Source organism: Lutra lutra, chromosome 10, assembly GCF_902655055.1.
Source record: "Lutra lutra chromosome 10, mLutLut1.2, whole genome shotgun sequence".
Classification (NCBI taxonomy): Eukaryota; Metazoa; Chordata; class Mammalia; order Carnivora; family Mustelidae; genus Lutra; species Lutra lutra.
In genome coordinates, this window is record NC_062287.1 from 37,053,978 (window position 1) to 37,068,226 (window position 14,249).

Below are 14,249 nucleotides of genomic sequence, written 5' to 3' on the forward strand. Positions count from 1 at the left end.
GGGTTTCTTTCCTCTAATCATGTAGGGGCACTTTGATTTAAAAGATGGTCCCCAAGGGGGAAGGTTCCCAAACCAATTATATCAAATCTGTACTTGTAAATTCAAAGGCTAAGAATTTACCCCACAAGAACAACAAGCCTGATCCTAGAGAAGACTCAGGAAAGCTTAAAACTATATTACATTTCTCTTGTTAGCACCATTCCACCAAATGGTGGAAGTCACCAGTTCAAAGTCATAGTTGCTAACGCACCTCACTTTCTCACACAAAAGACGTCTCTTGTCCCTCATCTCACACCGTTGACATGTTTCAAAACACAGGTGAGCAAATCTTTCCCTAGAACTCTTTTGAAAGCAGCTGAGGCAAGACTTCATACTCCCTCTGGCACAAGCCTGCTCTTAAAATGAACGTGAATAAATTCTTACTCTTCATATCAAGGTGAAATTTAGGAAAAAGGGCCCAGTTACAGAACTCTCCACCACCCGTTGGCTCTCTCCCTCACTTGCCCAGAGGCACTAGGGCACGTTCCTTCAACACCATTGCACAGTCACGGTAGCCCCTTGCTGATCCAGGTTCAGCAGGGGAACATGTCTGGTGGCCTTGGGACTACTGACGTCTGGCTTCTGCTCACCACCCTCCTCAGGGGGGCTGCTCTGAGTGCTAATGTAGGATGCCAGAGGAAACTGCCTTTGCACGAGGTGTATGAAATGCTGAGAGTGAACAGTTAACCCCTGGCCATAAGGACAGGATGGACGCTTCCTTCTTTTACTCTCCCAGGCAATGGTCTAGAGATTCCTAGGGCCTGGAGAATCAAGGACTGGCCCAACTCCATTGCCTTTTCCTCCTTCCCTCCTCCCTCCCCTGCCCTCTCCACTTTCTCCAGTCTCCTAAACAGTGGTTTCTGGCTTCGCTTCCAGGATAGCCTAGACCAAGATAAGGCAGTACAGGATAGGAATTTAGAAAACACATCCCAGAATAAATTGAAATCTCAATGCCAGCATTGCTAGCTGTCTGGCCTGGAACAAGTTACCTAATCCTGTGGTTTCTTAAGTTCCTCCTCTGTAAAATGCAGATAACAGTATGAAGGAGGGCCTAGCCCCTGTCCTTAAGAAAGGGGAAGTGTGGGTAGGAAGAAGCTAGCTTAGGGACATCAGACAACAGAGGAAAGAATAAGGGAATAGGGGCGCCTGGGTGGCTCAGTGGGTTAGGCCGCTGCCTTCGGCTCAGGTCATGATCCCAGGTCCTGGGTTCGAGCCCCACATCGGGCTTTCTGCTCAGCAGGGAGCCTACTTCCTCCTCTCTCTCTGCCTGCCTCTCTGCTTACTTGTGATTTCTCTCTGTCAAATAAAAAAAAAAAAAAATCTTTAAGAATAAGGGAATAGTTCGTATAGCAGGGAGTCATAAAACTATCATTTATCAAGAACCTTCTAAATGTTAGGAACTTTAAATACATTAGTTTTATTACAGTCACCCTTCAAGTAGGTATCTCCCCCCTTGAAAGCATAAAAAAAAAATTGGTGAAAAAAATAAGCGACTTGTTTAAGGTCAAACAGGTGAATGGTAGAACATTCTCAGGTCTGTTTCATTTTAGTTGCTGCTGTTTCGTCTTTGCCAAATAAAGAGGAAAGTCTTTCTTTTTGTTTGGTGTCTTCAGTGAAGGTTTAACTGGTAGAACTGGTAAGATTTGGGTTCGCAGAGATTAAGGAACAGCACAATTAGGCAGAGACGACCGAGGGAGCAAAAACCCAAAGTACAATATTCAGGCCAGATGTGTAAGGCTTTGCATTAGATGAATTTAGAAAGTGTCATTTGCTCAGACCATGCAAGGTTGTCACGGTCAGGCTAAAGCACTGTATTTATTCATTCGGAAAAGGAGATGAAAGCCATTTTCAGTAGGTCTTGAGGTCCCTCCACACAGGAATGGATGTGTCCCACTTTGAAACCACAGCATCACCTTGACAACCAGAGCCTGCCTAGAATTTCAGGGGCTCATGGAAACAAGATGTGCAAAGTAAGTGCAATGCCATCTTTAGGAAGTTTTCTGCCTGAATACTTTTGCTCCTCCCCTCTGACGATGTACGCCAGGCTCCCATCGGTAGAGTATAAGATCCCTGCAAGCACACTATGGCCACGCAAGGTCATCCCTTCCCACACAAGAGCCTTCCGAAGCCCAGGACCAATGTGGAGCCATTAGAATTCCATGCCTTCGAGCTAGGCGTTACCCAAACAGGCAAAGTTTAAGTAATAGATGTGGGATATTGCTTAAGTGCGACAGTTAATGTCCTTCTAGCAGCCACCATCTTTGGACTAGAACTCGACAACTTCTCTCATCAAGAGGTGGAATCTACTTCTCTTGAATCTGGGTTCATCAGGTGGTTTGACTTTTCCAACAGTGCGGCGGCAGCGACATGGTACGAGTTGCAGACCTAGGTTCTGAGACACCTTGCATGCTTCTGCTATCTCTTGGAATCCCTCCGTGTCTGGGGCCAGCCTGCTGGAGGGTGAGACGTCGGCAGCCTGCTGAGTTGTTCCAGATGCTCTGGCCAAGGCCTGGGTTGGAGAAACCCACCCAAGATCAGTAACGACATTAGCCTACCTACAACTGATTGCTCACTCGCCAAGCCCAGTCCAGATCAGAGGAATCTCCCAGGCAACCCAGACGCATGAGCAAAACTCATTCTTTTTTTTTTTTTAAGTTTTGTTTGTTTGTTTGTTTGTTTTGTTTTGTTTTTGAGAGAGAGAGAGAAAGAGTTTGAGAGAGATTTTGCGTGTGCAAGTGCCTGTGCGTGAGCATGAGCTGGGGGAGAGGCAGAAGGAGAGGGAGAAGCAGGCTCCCCACTAATGGTGGATCCTCACACAGGGCTCAGTCCCAGGACCCCAAGATCATGCCCCGAGCCAAAGTCAGATGCTTAACCGACCGAGTCACCCAGGCACCCCAAAGCTCACTATTTCTGATTGTGCTATTGAGGTTCTGTGGTTGCATATTCCGCAGCACGATTGTGAGAATAGGTAGCGATACGATGGAAATGCTGGAGGCAGTCAGTACCGCATCCCATACAGAATCTGGACTGGGAAATTTCTCCTAGCACAGTTTACTAAGGATAGCCTTGGGGAATAATCTTAAGGATTTTCATTTATATGTCTAGAGTTCATGTAGGTAGTAACTTAAAAATCAGCCCTCTGCTCATTCCTGTTCTCAGAATGTTCATCTTCCTGGGGTTAAAATAGATCACATTCCTATTAAGCTTGTTCTTGGGTCCTCACCCCAATATTTTGGACTCTAAACATGATTGCGCCTGTAACTGGAATGGTGAGTTCAGAAATACCCAAACTTTGGAGTATAAGAATCACTGAGGAACTTGTTAAAAATCCAGATTCATGGAACCACCCCTAGCAATTGTGATTCAGCAAATATCGGCCAGAGACTTGGAGCATCCTTTTTTTAAAAGCTTCCAGATAACTGGCAGTCATGCGGTCAGACTTTGAAGCAAAACGGCTGGGTCATAAGATCTTTCCAGTTCTGAATGTACCAAAACTACAATACAGGTGCATACCACAGGATAGTCTTTGAAGTCTGCAAAAAGAAAAAGGAAAAAAGCAAATCAAACCACAGAAGGACAAGTGGATACAGAAAATAATCATGAACTCATACGTGTAGGGAGGGCACAAGGGAAAGGAATATTTTTCTCCTGGTTTTTCAGTGAGCATTCCTGCTATACTTTTATTTCTTCCTTGGGTGGAATGTAGATCAAATTAATAGTTCTCGACCATGATGCCCTCAGAATCCCCTGGGGACTTTAAAAATACTAATATCTGAGAACTGATCACCCACCCTGAGATTCGGTTGGAATTAGTTAGAGTTACACCCAGAACATTTGGTCTTTTTTTTTTTTTTCAAGATTTTATTTATTTGTCGGGGAGAGAGAGAGAGAGAGAGAGAGAAGAGAGAGCACAAGCAGGGGGAACATCAGGCAGAGGGAGAAACAGGGTCCCCACTGAGCAAGAAGCCCGATGCAGGACTCGATCCCAAGACCCTGGGATCATGACCTGAGCCCAAGGCAGAGGCTTAACCCACTGAGCCACCCAGGTGCCCCAGGACATTTGGTTTTGAAATCTCTCCTGGTGATTCCAATGTCCAGCACATTTTGAGAACTCAGTGGGCAGAATTAAAAACACATTCCATTGAATGGATGTCTTCCTAACAGTGGAAAAATTGTACCCCTGATTTACCGCTCTGACCTGCAGACAATGGGGAGGACACAGTCAGATTAGGCACAAATGAAAAGGAATTCCCTGTTGCTTTGAAGACCACATTCTTAGAGGGACTCTCAGTAGTTGCTGGGAAGGTGAACGTGGAAACACATACCCATTTCCCAGGACCCCGAGGAAAAGACGGCAAGTGCCCATTCTTGACCTGTGAGCAGAATGCTTTTGTAGACTGAAGTCATTCTAGATTGTTCTACATTTTTATATCCATGTGTCTAAATTTCTATGTATCTCTATGTGCACAAGCCACGTGGTATCTTCTGTCACTGCTCTTCTCCCTATCACTTTGTGGTTAGAATGAAATAGAGCCATGAAAACAAGACATGGAACCCTTAAAAACTAAATGGACTGTGCTCCATCGCAGTCCAAACTGTGGTTCTCAGACCTTCTCTGAGCATCAGAATCTATAGAGAAGAGTGTTTAAAATGAACATTCCCAGAAATACCCAGACTTAACGGATTAGATTGGAAGGTGAGGACTCATATGATTTCCCTACTGCTAAGCTACACACACACATTTTTTTGTGTGCACTAGGCACCATCCTTCAGAAATCTCTTTTGGAGAAGCATGTACATTTGGGAAGCAAGTGCCCTTGGATGTGGGAGGTCGCAATAAGGCTTGAGACGAGGACCAAACCAGGCCCTGTCTTGTGCCTCCTTTAAAGTCGGAATATCCTAACAAAAGGTTTAGGACAGCATAAGTTGAGTAGCACTGAGAAAGGGTCTGTGCTATGTGTTGTGCGCTCACCTACATGACTTCCCACACGCTTGCTAAACAAATGAGAACAATTCAGTTGGGGTCATAAGTTCGTGGCTGGTCCTTGCTGCCCTAGTACAGCCCATAAATTACTTTCAGGTTTGCTGTATCAATACAGAACAATTATACTGGCATCAGCCATTTGGCTTCACGAGGTCTGCTTATAGTCAAGTGTGAAACTTATTATGGGAACTCGTGGTTGTTTAACTAGACACAGATGTATTGCTTCTCCTATTGTAATATCATTATATATATGGCCTTAATGCTTTGAATAAACTTAGCACTGTTGGACATCCTCCTCAGTGCTCCTCCTGCCCCCATCTCTCTGCTTCTCAAGTTCTTTTCTTCATCCTTTTACCCTCACGTTCCTGGTCGATTTGTCACACCGGCCGCGACACTTGGACAATGTTATCCACAGTCACATGGCCTGAGGTCTGCTTTGACTGTCCATACGCTCTCTGTGCTCAGTGTATGACTGGAACACCAGATGGCATCTAGGGGCTGACCGAGAGCAGGGGAGGGGGAGGTTGAGGGCTGCAGAAGACCCCGCACCCTGACTTTGGGCCCCAGGCATGGTGGTGATGTACGCAGTCAGCTGGTACAGCCCCTCCATGTCCTGGGCCTTATGGGGCTGTTAGCTGCTTGGAGCTCTCCAGAAGGAACATGTCCCTTCTTGCCTCATAATAGTAGATTCTAACCAAATCCTTCCACTGAGCCCTTTCTGCATAAAACAAGATTCTGTAACTAGACTTCTTTTGACTCAGTTCTGCCTATAGCCCCCAGGATTCAGGAGAAGGTAAAGCACCCCCAGATTCCAACATGAAATGATGTTCCGTGTACTGAGGACCGGCAACAGAGGTGACCCCACTCCTCTTGTGACCCTTCCTCCAGCCCCACTCCTGGCTATGGAAGAGCCAAGAGAGAAAGGCAGGAAGAGAACATTTCTTCAGCGAGAACTGGGTTTGAGTCCCCACTCCCTTCATGGAGACCACTCTAAGGAATTTCTACAGTGGTGTGGAGTTTAGGGAAACTTAACAGACTGCTCTACAACTCTAATCTAAAGGAAAGCCACAGCTAAACTGCACTCCCGAGTGTCCCTCACTTGTGGGCCTGTACAGGACGGATGCCAAGGGGCAAACGCAAGGGCCCTCCAGCACCTGGCATGCCAGGAGGCCAGATCTCCTTGCAGGCCAAGAGCAGACTATGGGGGGTAACCAGGCTGGGGCATCTTGAAGGGACATGGTCTAAGAGGGGGCCCTGCCAGAGGGAGATGCCTCACCCCACATGAAGGCCAGATTGGGGCATCTGCAGGAGACCACCCCAGAATATATCTCCCGAGTCCCCCTACTGCGGTCGAGGCTGTCGGCTGTTAGTGTAAGAGCAACAAAATCTACGGCAGAGTTTTGAACGGCGCGTGTGGAGGAGGGAAGAATGACAGCCACGTGATCACATTTGAATTTCAAGAACGTTCTGGCAGGAGCATGGAGAATGGAGGGACCAGAATAGAAGTGTGAAGGCTGGTGAAGAAGGCAGGCAGAGGGGAGAGGAGCAGGGAGCATGGACTGGAGTGGATGCACCAGAGAGGGGGAGAAGGAGAGGGATCTGGGGACAGATAAGGAGCCACTGGGATCAGACGGGGTGGGGGGCAGGGTTAGACAATAAGGAGGAGTCAGGATGACTCCCAGCGTCCCTCCTGGCCCAAGCAGCTGTCCAGTGGAGTCACTCAGAGAACTCCAGGAAGGGGCCAAGCCATAGGGAAGAGGCATGTGTCTTTGCCTTGGTCATGGGAATTTGGAGTGCTTTTAAGATATACAAAGATGTCATGTAGGGGACCTGATGCTTAGGATGGCTTAGGACCTGATGGCTTAGGAGGGAGAGTGAGAATGAACATGACCTGAGAGCCGGCCTCCAGGGACTCAACAGTGAAGGCCAGGCAGCGGAGAAGGCACTTAAGCAGGAAAAGGGGGTAACGCAGGAACGCCCAGAGATGCAGGCTGAAGGTCCACACACCCCGCATGCGCTCATGGCTAGCTACCCAACCGGGGATAAGGAGACACGCAGCCTGCCAATGTGGAGTTTCCCTTCCACAAAATGAACTACAAATCAGAGGAAGTGTTGTAAAGGAAAAGGCAGGGAATAAAGGTGATTTGGGGGAGGGCAGAGAAGGGTTGTCGGAGGAGGCCACATGTCTGCAGATCAGCCCCTTGACGTGGGATGCTAAGGAGAGACAGCTGTTCCAATGCCACAGGATCCACACTGATTTCTTCAACATCTGGATTGAAGATACCAGGGCCCAGTGAACGGGAAGGGCTTCCGGGGGTGGGGGTTCCCTGGGGCCCACTGTCTGCTTCCTCATGGGGGTGGTTCTCCCCTCCCCGGCAACTTGCCAGGAGGGGTTAAGGACCCACAGGTACCTAATGATCAAGTGTCTTTGACCAGTGAATGTCTCCCAAAAGAAGGGGAGAACCAGGTGAACTGACCCAGGACCCAAATGCCTGGGCCAAGGGTGAATGGGGGGAAGAGGAGCTACTGCAGGCCCTGGGCCAATGAGAAGATGTCTGGGCACTTGGTCACAGCCTGGAGACAGGGACAGTCCACCTGAACCCCAAGGCAGTCAAACCCTTGTTCCAAGCAAAGTGGCCCAAAGGGTGTCAGTTAACACCCAGCCCTGCCAAGGGTTGTCACAGCAATTTTTGTGGTCAGGACAGCAAGGAGTTACATGGCCTTGGGAATATAGCCCAGGAGTCCCCCCGCCCAGGCTGCCTGAAATACACCCCAGACTCAAGGTGTACTCTTTCACCCAAGGTCCCCGTCGACTGATTTACTGGGTTCCTTTAATCTAATTCTTTTCCATGTAAATGGTATTGCACTGTTCATATACAATCCAATTTAGTGAGGCAAATAGGAAGCACTGTGTTAGGGCAGTGGCCTTAAACACTGAGAAAGCACCAAGTCTCAGGGAAGAGAGTCCTTAGGCTTTGGACTCAGACTCTAAGTCCAGCTCCGCCACCTGCTGGCTCCGCCCCCACTGAGTCAGTGACCTTGGCCAAATGAGGCAGGGCCCATCTTCCTTCTTGTCTTATAGACCAGGACAATAGAATTTACTTCCCAAGGGTGTTTTGAGAATTCAGTGACATAATGCCTGGAAAGTACTTGATGTTAATAGTAGTAATAATAATGATGCTAATATCGATTGAGCACTTCTGGTACCCCAGATACGGTCAACGTGGCTGACATGTATGAAGGAATGAATGACCTATGACATGGAACTCAAGGCCTTCCTGGTCCACACTCCTCCCTTGCACCCTCACTCCCTCCCCAAGTCAGATGCCAGACCTTCGTTCCAGCCACACTGGCCTCTGGTCCTTCCTAACAGGCCCCACCTTCTCTCCACTCTCTCTGAGGCAGTCTCCAGCTGGTTCCATCCCACCTTCTTGCTCTACCCAACTCCTATTCACCTTTCAGGTGCAAATCAAATATCCCCAAATACCCCAGCGGGTCTTTGAAGCCTCCTCTGCTGCCCACAGGGGGTGCTTTTCAGCTTCACCCTCTCTGCACTCCCACACACTTCCTCCACACCCGAATGAGAGTGGTAAACACAAGGGCCAAGCAGGGCACTGAAGGACCTCAACTTTTTAAACTCATCAAAGCGCCATGAAACCTATAGTGTAGTTTTGTAATTAACTTTGTTTTAGGATACAAAATGTCAGGCACAGAGAAGTTAAGTAACTTGCCCAATGCCACACAGCCCATAAGCAGCAGAACAAGTACACAAACCCCCTGGGAAATTCTGATTGCAAAGCCAGTGCCATAAACAGCACACTGGGTTCAGGGTGCCTAAGTCTCTCTCCTCCATGTGAGGCTGGGAGAGCAGGAGCTGGGGATGGGGGTGCCGGAGGTGGGGGGACGGGAGGGATATGACTGTGTTTCATTCTGTGTCCCTGCCCCTCACTCCCTCCAACCCCCTCCCTGTACCTGGCAAACAAGCACATGCAATCTCCTTCCCCCAATTATTATAGGAAAAACCACTAATCCAGGAAAACTCACCCATGTGTCCTGGTCTTTTCTTTCTGGTCCCTGATTTCTGATTGGGAAATTGTGCTATGAGTCCTGTTCAAGGGGCCAAGTACAGTCTCTTTGAAGTTGATATATAAAAAGAACATCTAGTTCATCCAGTTTTTTTTTTTTTTAAGCCATTCCCCCCCCCCCCCGCCCTTGGAGAAATCTGGAGCCTAACTCTAAACAGAGACATAGCATTGGTCGCGACATCTTTTCCCATTGAAAAGAAGGGATTCTGTTTTTAAAGAAAAGAGTAGTAGGGGCGCCTGGGTGGCTCAGTGGGTTAAGCCTCTGCCTTCGGCTCAGGTCATGATCTCAGGGTCCTAGGATCGAGCCCCGCATTGGCTCTGCCTGCCTCTCTGCCTACTTGTAATCTCTCTCTCTTTCTGTCAAATAAATTAAATTAAGTTACATTAAATTAACTTTAAAAAAAAATAAGGAAAGAAAAGAATAACAGTGGAACTCAAAAGGCCCTTTCTTGGCCAGGCAGCTCCAGGAGGCAGCCGACAAGTCAGAGAAAGGCGAGCTGGCTGAGCCTAGCCCCGCGCTCACACATCTGGGCCAGAATGGAGCTGTGGAGGCAGCAATCCCAAGACGGGGAGGACCCTGGGAAAATCTTCAGAGTTAGCAAGATGGAAAGGTGCCTGTCCCTTCCTTTGCCACGCCCTCGTTTAGTATCTAACTCAGTTATTTCCAGGATTCTTTTGTTTCCCACCAGAAGTGGATCAGGTCTGGGGCCAAGTGGTCCTTTGCCCGAATCATCCGTGTTCCTTGCCCTCCCCCCGACACTTAGAAACAAAAGGTACGGCTTTGCCAAGAATGGCATTCCTTCTAAAACTCCAAGTCTGGCTCAGTTCAACATGCACAAGAGGAGGCCTTTGAAGGTGCTCTGGCTAATTTTCTAATAAAGCGAAACTACCCGGTAGGACAGAGGCCAAAACAGAACTCACGTCTTTCAAATTCAGGTCTTAATCGGCTCTGTAAAAAATGGATTTTTTTTTATCATAGTAGCTTTATTTTTTTATTAACATATAATGTTGTTATTTGAAGCCAAAGCTCAAACTCAGGCTGAAACGTCAGATTTGAAAACTGTTTGCAGCTAGAATTGGGAGGCGACCTGGGAGGTGGTCAGGAAATGTGGGGGCGGGGGAAGCACTGGGGGACGGTCGGGCTCCCAGTCCGCTGTGACTGAGTTCATGGGTTCACACGCTCCTGGCCCCATTGGGAAGTCTATGCTGTCTAGCACGTCTTCATGCTAAAAGTCAAGGTGGAATCTGAAGGTGTCTAACACATAGGATGTCACCCTCTGAGTGATTCATCACCTCCCTGAGGAGAGGGGGCCCAAAGTAAGCAAAGGTCTGTGTATAAAGGACTTGGCACATGATGGAGACCTCTCAAAGTCACCTCCTGTCTGCTCTTTGGACTGCTGGAGAGGAAGTGATGTGACCATGAGAGGTATTGGTGGGCAGAGAGCAGAGCTTTGACCACAGAGAGGGAAAGTTCGCCATGGGCCCCTGCGGCCACAGGGAAGGGGGAGACGGCCAGGGGTGAGGTGGGCCGTGGTGTGTGAGCATGAGCTGGCAGATGAGAGGGAGGACGGGAGAAGACGGCAGGACACTCCGGCAGGAGCCTCCAACACCATCTGAGTCTGGGGTTCATCTGAGCCTGGGTTCCAGATGGGAAGCCAAACTCTGACAGCTATGGACAGGTGTGTGTATTTGTTTGCTCTTTGCTATAACATGATTTATTATACATTTTCAACATCTGAATTTGAATGTCTGAGCTTGGGAAAGATTCGCTCATCAAAAAAAATTTTTTTTCTTTAGACTTTTTTTATTTATTTGTCAGAGAGAGAGAGAGAACAAGAACAAGCAGAGGAGTGGCGGGCAGAGGGAGAAGCAGGCTCCCCGCGGAGCAAGGAGTCCCATGCAGGACCGGATCCCAGGACCCCAGGATCATGACCTGATTCAAAGGCAGAAGCTTAACTGACTGAGTCACCCATATGTCCCCTCTCTTCAATTTTTTCTCTTTTTAAAATTTACTTATTTGACAGAGAGAGAAAGAGAGATCACAAGTAGGCAGAGAGGCAGGCAGAGAAGGGGAAGCAGGCTCCCCACTGAGCAGAGAGCCCGTTGCGGGGCTCAACCCCAGGACCCTGAGATCATGAACCGAGCCGAAGGCTGATGCTTAACCCACTGAGCCATCCAGGCGCCCCGCCTCTCTTCAATTTTCAGTTCAGCTCCAGACCCCCTTCCTCCTGTTGATCACCCAATTCCTGCCTTTATGTTACCTGTCAAGGCAGGTAGGGACTTGATCTTGTGGTTGCAAATAGGTAACAGGAAAACTGGACACTTTCGCAATAATGGAAATGGCCTTTCAGAACTCACACTCATAGGTACCATTGACATTTGAATGTTGTTTGCCTGAAATCTGCATTTCAGGCAAACAACAAAAATATTTTTACTACAAGTATGTCTCAGTGAAAATTATTCATTGTTTTTCCAAAACTCAAACTTAACTGAGTCTCTGGTTTTGGGCTTTGGCTGAATCCAGCAATTCTACCCATTTGGCCACGGATCAGATTATTGGGAGGAAATAAAGGAGATCAACTACGGAAGTTGTCCAAGATGCCCCCGGAGAAATAGGCCACCTGTTCCTCTAACTCAGCAGGGGGCTGGACAGGAAGGGAGAGGGTCAGAGCAAAGAATGGACAGATTCTGCAGTTGGTTAGAGATGTGGAGCGAAGGCCCAGAAGCTGCCCAAGACTTAGAGAAACACTATCTACACCGTAGCTCCAGCGCTCCATGGGGCAGGACTCTCCCAGCCTGTTTCCCCATTAGCGCCTCATGGCCTGTGGTGATGTATAAAGAGACCGTGGGAATGTCTTACAGGTGCGGCATAAACAAGGTCCCAGCCCCATTCTTTTCCACATACGGGACTGCTAAAATCATGTCTCTTCCATATTGTCCTTGGCCGAGGCTTTTGAACACGAGGGTGACATGTCCCCTTCTTCCATTTCCCCATGGGCCCACGCTGCTTGGACTTGTACAGTTCCCCACTCTTCTCCAGGGGCACTCGCAAGCGGTCAGCTTCCTATCCTTGGCGAACTTGAGGACCTTCCCTCTGCTTTTTAGGGAGCCGTTGATAAAAATGTTTCTGATGGCAGAATTGGGGACAGAACCCCACAAGCCATAAATCCTGGCCCTCCAGGGGGCCCTCAGTCTGTGATCAAACACTCTATAGGGCCCATCAAATGCATCTGCAGCCACACCTGGTTTCTCTGGGCTCGGCCGTCAGGAGCAGCCTGCTCCGCTAATGACATAGGCGACGAGTCCAGAGACTGACCCTCCCCTCTGCCCTTTTCTACCTCTGGACTTGGGACAGATCATGTGGCTTTTTCATCCAGAGATAAAGTTTCATTTCACCTTTTGATGTCTTTTTCCTTTAATTGTTTTTTTCTTTCTTCATGTCAATTTTTAGCAGTCGAAACAATTTCTTCCTGAATTACAAATGTTGGAGGCAAACAATGCGATCCCTTGCCTGGATTTCTTCAAATCCCCTTGCCTTTGCCCTCGGTGGCACTGCCTTCCTCGCACACACCCCCTGGATCCGGGCTCCCTCCAGGATGAGGCACCTTTCCTTGGCCTCTGTTGCCACCTGCAGGATCATTTGGAGGAGAGTTCAGCGACCCTGCGTGCTCCAGGAAAGATAAGGTAGCAGCAACCTGAAGGCTTCCGGCTTCCGGGGTTGTCAGAGACCTCAGGAGGCACAACCTAACCTCATTATCTCTCTGGAGCTCAGGCTCCAATATTTAATTAGCTGAGTGACTTTGGGCAAGTAATTTCTTTGAGCCTATTTCCTCGTCTCTGAAACATCATTTCACACCCATAATTGCTTTGATCGCGATTGTTGATGGGCCATTCATTCATGTACATATCTGTGAAGCAAACACCATGTCAATACACAGACACACACACAAAAGGCATTCCAGAGGAAATCTCCATCTTACAGTGGCATCCATCAGATCCACAGGAAACTGTCCTTTGTTGTGACACTTGCTACAACAGAGGTATGACCAAAGTGTCCCGTGAACTAAGAAGTGACTAACTCTGTCAAGTGCAACTAGGGAAGTCCTCACAGTGGAAGAGACATACGAGTTGCCTGTGAAAACACACATCAGAATTCACCAGAATGTGGAAGAACACACAGGAGTTGTTCACTAGATAGAGAACAAGGGAAAGGACATGCCAGAGAGAGGAAGCAAAGAACCAAAATGCTTTTACCTAGATTGCTCTAGAAACTTCCAAGGTGTGACTGAACTTTCAGATCCTGCAGCAGGCTTGGTAGGAGAGAAGTAGAAGGATGGAGAATTTTGCTACCTTCAAGGCAAAGAGATAGCCCCTCACTTTGTGAGCGGTGGGGCCCGGCCCTGCTGGGGGTCTAGCTCATGGAGGAGGGAGAAGAGCTACAAGGTTGGGAAAAGAACATTCTGGGCAGGATCAGGAGGGAGTGGGGTCTGCTTCATGCCCCAGGCTCTGCCACCCACTCAGTGTGCAACCTTGACTACGGTAACCATTCTTTCTATGCTCAGAGCGTTGTTGCCAAGATACAATCAAAACTGTTAACACAGTGCCCAACACAGACGTGCTCAAATATATGAACGGCTGGTATGACCACTAGATGTTCACCGTTGGGACATTTTTTTACCTCACCAAGCCTACTTTCCTCCTCTAGAAGATGAGAAGAACAGTGCTTGCCCACATGCATCGGGAATTCATTGTGAAGGTGCTATCAGGTAATAGAGTCTGTGAAGTTCATATATATCTGAGTTATAAGTAAGAATGGGATCCTCAAGCCTGCATCTTAAAAACATACTGAGTGCCTACTGTTTGGAAGGCATTTTCACTTCCATTGCCCCATTTAGCGTTTCCCGACAACCATCTTAACAAGGTAGGCATCCCGTTTTGCTTGCCTTACATGTAAGAATCAGATGTTCTGTGAGCAGGTGCTGGGATGGAACCGTAAACCAGAGAGGATCACGGGAACTACAGCTGAGCAAAGGGCCCAGGCATGATGCATGTATGGGCAGCCCCAGACTCCGTGCTTACACTCTCATGTCCCACTCGCTGTTTCCAGATCTCTCCAGATCTCAGACCTTCCAGTGCCACCT